Genomic DNA, 4,306 nt, shown 5'->3' with positions numbered 1-4,306 from the left:
AAACCTGTTTAAAGCATCAACTCTCCATTCATGCACAGTCCCTACTGCATATACTCAGCATCATTAGGATTTTATTTATTTATTTTTAAAATTTGAGGCAGTCTTTTGAAATAGTTTTCCTTTTTTTTCTGGATGAAATGTGTGGTAAAATATTACCTACACCTTCCTTCTTTCTCCAGATGTCCTGTTTTGTTCTTTCTGTTTGGTTTGGGGTTTTTGTTGTTGTTATGGGGTTTGCTTGGGTTTGTTGTTGGGGTTTTCTGTTAAGTGGCCTGTGTCAGCTAGTCTATGATTTCAAAATATTTGTATTAAAGGGTCTATTTTACACTTCTTTCTCTCTTTGGTGAGTTTATGCGAGGTTGCTCTGCAGTATCCTGAAGTGATTCCCTTCTTCCTTTGGGAAGAGGGTTGGATTCTCCTTGAGAGAGGAGAGAGTGCTGCTGATAAAATACAGTGCTCTGAGGTGTCTGGCTCTAGAATTCTCTCTCTCCCTTGTTGCTTTGGTCAAAGAGCATCTAAAACCAATCTGGATCATCTCTTGTGGTATATTTTGGTGCATTATGCTTCTGTGTATGGAAAAAAGAAGAAATTTAATTTGGATTTTATGAATTGTGAGTTTTGATTGAGCTTTCAAGGGCTGTGGAGGTGTATTTATTGATCTCCAAGAGAACACTAACATGTGATCATTTTCTATCCACTATGTGCACAGTGCATTGCTCTTCTCCTTTTGTGAGTTAAGGAATTACTTTTTAACAGAATATTTGGAAGGAATTGACACCAAAGTTTTCCCACCTTGAAAATCGTGGAGATAAATTTATTCAGATGAAATTTCCTCTTGTGCTCAGTGCTCTTGGTGGGACCTTTGCAGTTTGCTCTGTGATCAGCTCTGTCAGTTTTGGGCACAAAGCTACTGTGCTGGGGGCCTGCAGGAGCTCAGGAGGTGCACTGAAAGGCTCCAGGGAATCAGAGGAGCTCCAGTAGTTCTGTATTTCCCTTTCAGAACATTTTCTCTGTGTTTGTCACAAGGAACATCCTCAACTGCATGGTGGAACATTGTACAGCTTATGAAACCTCCCAGGTTTTTGTTGTGCTTTGTAATAACTTGCTGTTTTTCCTTCTGATAACACAAATGTTTGCAGAGACCAACTTTGACAGGTAATAACAGATTTAAATAGTCAACATCAAACACAAAAGGTTTCTGGGTACTAAGGAAAACATCTTGAAAAAAGGTGAGCAGTGTTTGCAAGGGTGAGGTAGTCTGCATGTTTCCATGTCTCTTTCAGTAGAATCACATCTTTACTTTCAATTTCATCTTTAATGTAACACTAAATGCAACATTGTTCTGTAAATATTGTTGCTACTGACAAGAACATCAATTCATGTTATTCATAAAGAGGCTTTCAGTATTTGAGCAATGAATAGCAAGCAGGAGGAACAATTGTTTGCATTTTTATTTCTTAATACACATCCCTCTGCTAAAAAAGGGAAGCAGACTCAATTTTACACTTATCAAACACATACTGCTTTTGGGAAAAGAGCTGATTTTTAGCAAAAAAAAAAAATATTCAAGTGATGGGAGATAAACTTATTAAAGTATATTTATTTCCTTTACATATTACTAGTTGCTTGCCAAATAAACATGATTGGGGCACTGAGATATTTTTGCAGGTGTTATAAAATTAGTGCTTGAGACAGGCTCATTTTGACAGGCACTGCACTGAGCAGTTTTTGCTCCCAGTAATTGGTGTAGGAGGTGTGGATGGGGACATTTCTGTGGACAGAACCCCAGTCAGGACCAATGCCCTGAGTAAGGCAGCAGGCAGTGAGATGCTCAGGCAGGGGCCAGGGGTCCAGCCCTGGTCCTTTCCCAGCTCTTACTGCACTGAACCTCTTGGACCATGGGCACACATCAGTCACTGCAAGGGGCTGCACAAGGCTCTGCTGAGCTGGATCCTACTCAGTGTGGTCCTCCCTGGGAGTAAATGACAATTCCTGAATAAACACCCGAGTAAATAACAATTCCAGGAACACCTGGGGGGCTGTGGAGTGGTGCTGATGCTGTTAAAGAGCCCCAAAGGCTGGCGTTGGGATGGGGTAGAAATCAGCAGAACAGATCCCTTGAGGTGTTGTGCTCAGTGGCTGTGGGAGAGCCCTGTGGAAGAAGGTGCAGCAGATCAATGTGTATTTCCCTTTTCCAGCAGATCAATGTGTATTTCCCTTTTCCAAACCAGTGTCACTCTGCCACTGTGTCTGCCCAGGTCCAAGCAGAGCTGCCTCTCTCAGAGATGGGAAGTGCTTTCCTAAAAGGTCAGTGCAGAAATGCCAGGGAAAAGCTATTAAAATCCTCAGAGTGTGCACTGAGCTGATGATCTCAGGGCTGCAAGAGAAGTTACTGAATACTTCCCACTTTCTAATCATTGCAATTTCAGGTGCTTGGCACGTCTGAGGATTTAAGCTAAAATCAGGAAAAAAATTGAGTCATTCTGACAGTGCAACTTGACAAATTGCCAAGGATGTCTAAGCAAGAGTCACAGCTGCATTAAACAGCTTAGTGTTCTGTTATCTTCTGCTTTTTCAGCTGCAGAAATTGCTTTGCCATGTAAAGCAGAGACCACCAAACCCAGAAATCTTTACGAGTCATGTGTATGTGCCAAGAGACACTGGGAGGGGAGCAATGAGCCATGAAAAACCCTCTGCTCCTGCCTTGGTAGCTCTGAAATATGCAGAAAAACATTTTGTTTCTGGTCTTTTAAAAATTATTATTACTCTTTCATGTTTATTTTTAAGCTCTGTTCCTTTTCTAATGCCCAGAAATGCCTTCCCTTAAAGGGAATTTGAATTAATTTTTGCATTTGCGTGCACACACATACACGTAATTTTCATGCATTAAGTGAAGGAAAAAGAGGTGTTTTGTTACAAAATTCAGTTAATCTGGTCCATGTTTTGTGATGAATAATAGTGGTCCTGACAATGCTGCATAAATACTCTGTGGCAGGACTGCAGCAGTGACACTGGATCTGCTGTTACCTATTGTTGTTTTTATGGACTGGTAGATTCAAAGGGATGGGATGGGAGCAGGTCTCTCCTTTATGAAATGCCCTCTACCAGCCAATGTTATTTCTGTGATATGTGTGTAAATCCATAATAATTATTTTACTCAGCTGCCCTTTAAATAACAAAAAGTACTCAGCCATGGATTTTGCCATTTACAGCAGCTGTCGGAATGGATTTCCTACGTTTGGTGTGTGCATCAGGACAAATTTATCAGTTTCCTTAATGATACTTGGGTTTATCTGCTTATCAGAGGGGTAGTCCAAGTGTGATTAGATTTACTCATTAGGTCTTCACAATAAAAATGATGTTCCAGCACCTTGACAGCAATATGCTTTTCACTGTGTCTTTTGTGAAATTCACTCTGAGTGATGAACAGCACAGAGAAGAGAAAACAAGAACCTGCTTCCTGGAAACAAACATTCCTGAAATTGAAGGATTATTAATTTGAGATGTTACAGGTTGGAGGGGATAAACTATATTAACTAAGTGCTTTCCTTTTTATTTTCTATTCAACTCTGCTGTAAAAATAACCTTTTTTTCAGCATTTTGGATGTATAGAGATGGAAGACCCTGTTCAAAATAAGTTCACAAAATTTCTGCTTAATGATATTCAGTGAAGCCTCAGGGCACTTTGAGAGTTGCCATCAGGAGGACATACAGTTTGTCATTTTTATTAGGGGTTTGCATCACTGACAAGAAAAGTTGTTCTCCCTCTCTTATTTTTGTGTGAGTATGTGAGGTTACTGGTCTTGGGCAGTTTTAAGTCCTTCTAAATATGCATTTCCTTTAATTCATTAAGAGACTTTCATGTTCCAACATATCCATTACAATGACAAACTGACACTGTAAAATTAAAAAGCCTGCAATTACTCACTTGGTTTGTATTTTAATCAAAGCTATTGTAATATGACCCTAGGGAGCCATAAATGGCCAAACAAAGGGGTTGGGATTTATATGGGACTTCTGTATACAGAATATCTAAGTGGAAGGAGCTAGTGAAGAACAAAATGCTGGATTTCTTCCATGCAGGAAGGATAGCTACAAGTGCAGTTTGACCAGAGCATAAAACAAGTCTCTGGCCAGCTCAGGATCAGAGAGGTCCAAACCAGCACAGCTCCTCCTTTGTCTTGGCTTTTGGCAACTGGGACCATCTGACAAAGCCATGGTGGGCCCAGACATTACTTTTATGAATCACTGCACGAAGAACTTAAGGAAATAAAGAAATAAAGAAAATGATTTTTGAATGCATTGT

This window comes from Molothrus aeneus, chromosome 11 (assembly GCF_037042795.1).
Source record: "Molothrus aeneus isolate 106 chromosome 11, BPBGC_Maene_1.0, whole genome shotgun sequence".
Lineage (NCBI taxonomy): Eukaryota > Metazoa > Chordata > Aves > Passeriformes > Icteridae > Molothrus > Molothrus aeneus.
The sequence above is the reverse complement of the archived record's forward strand: the minus strand, read 5'-3'. Positions refer to the sequence as shown.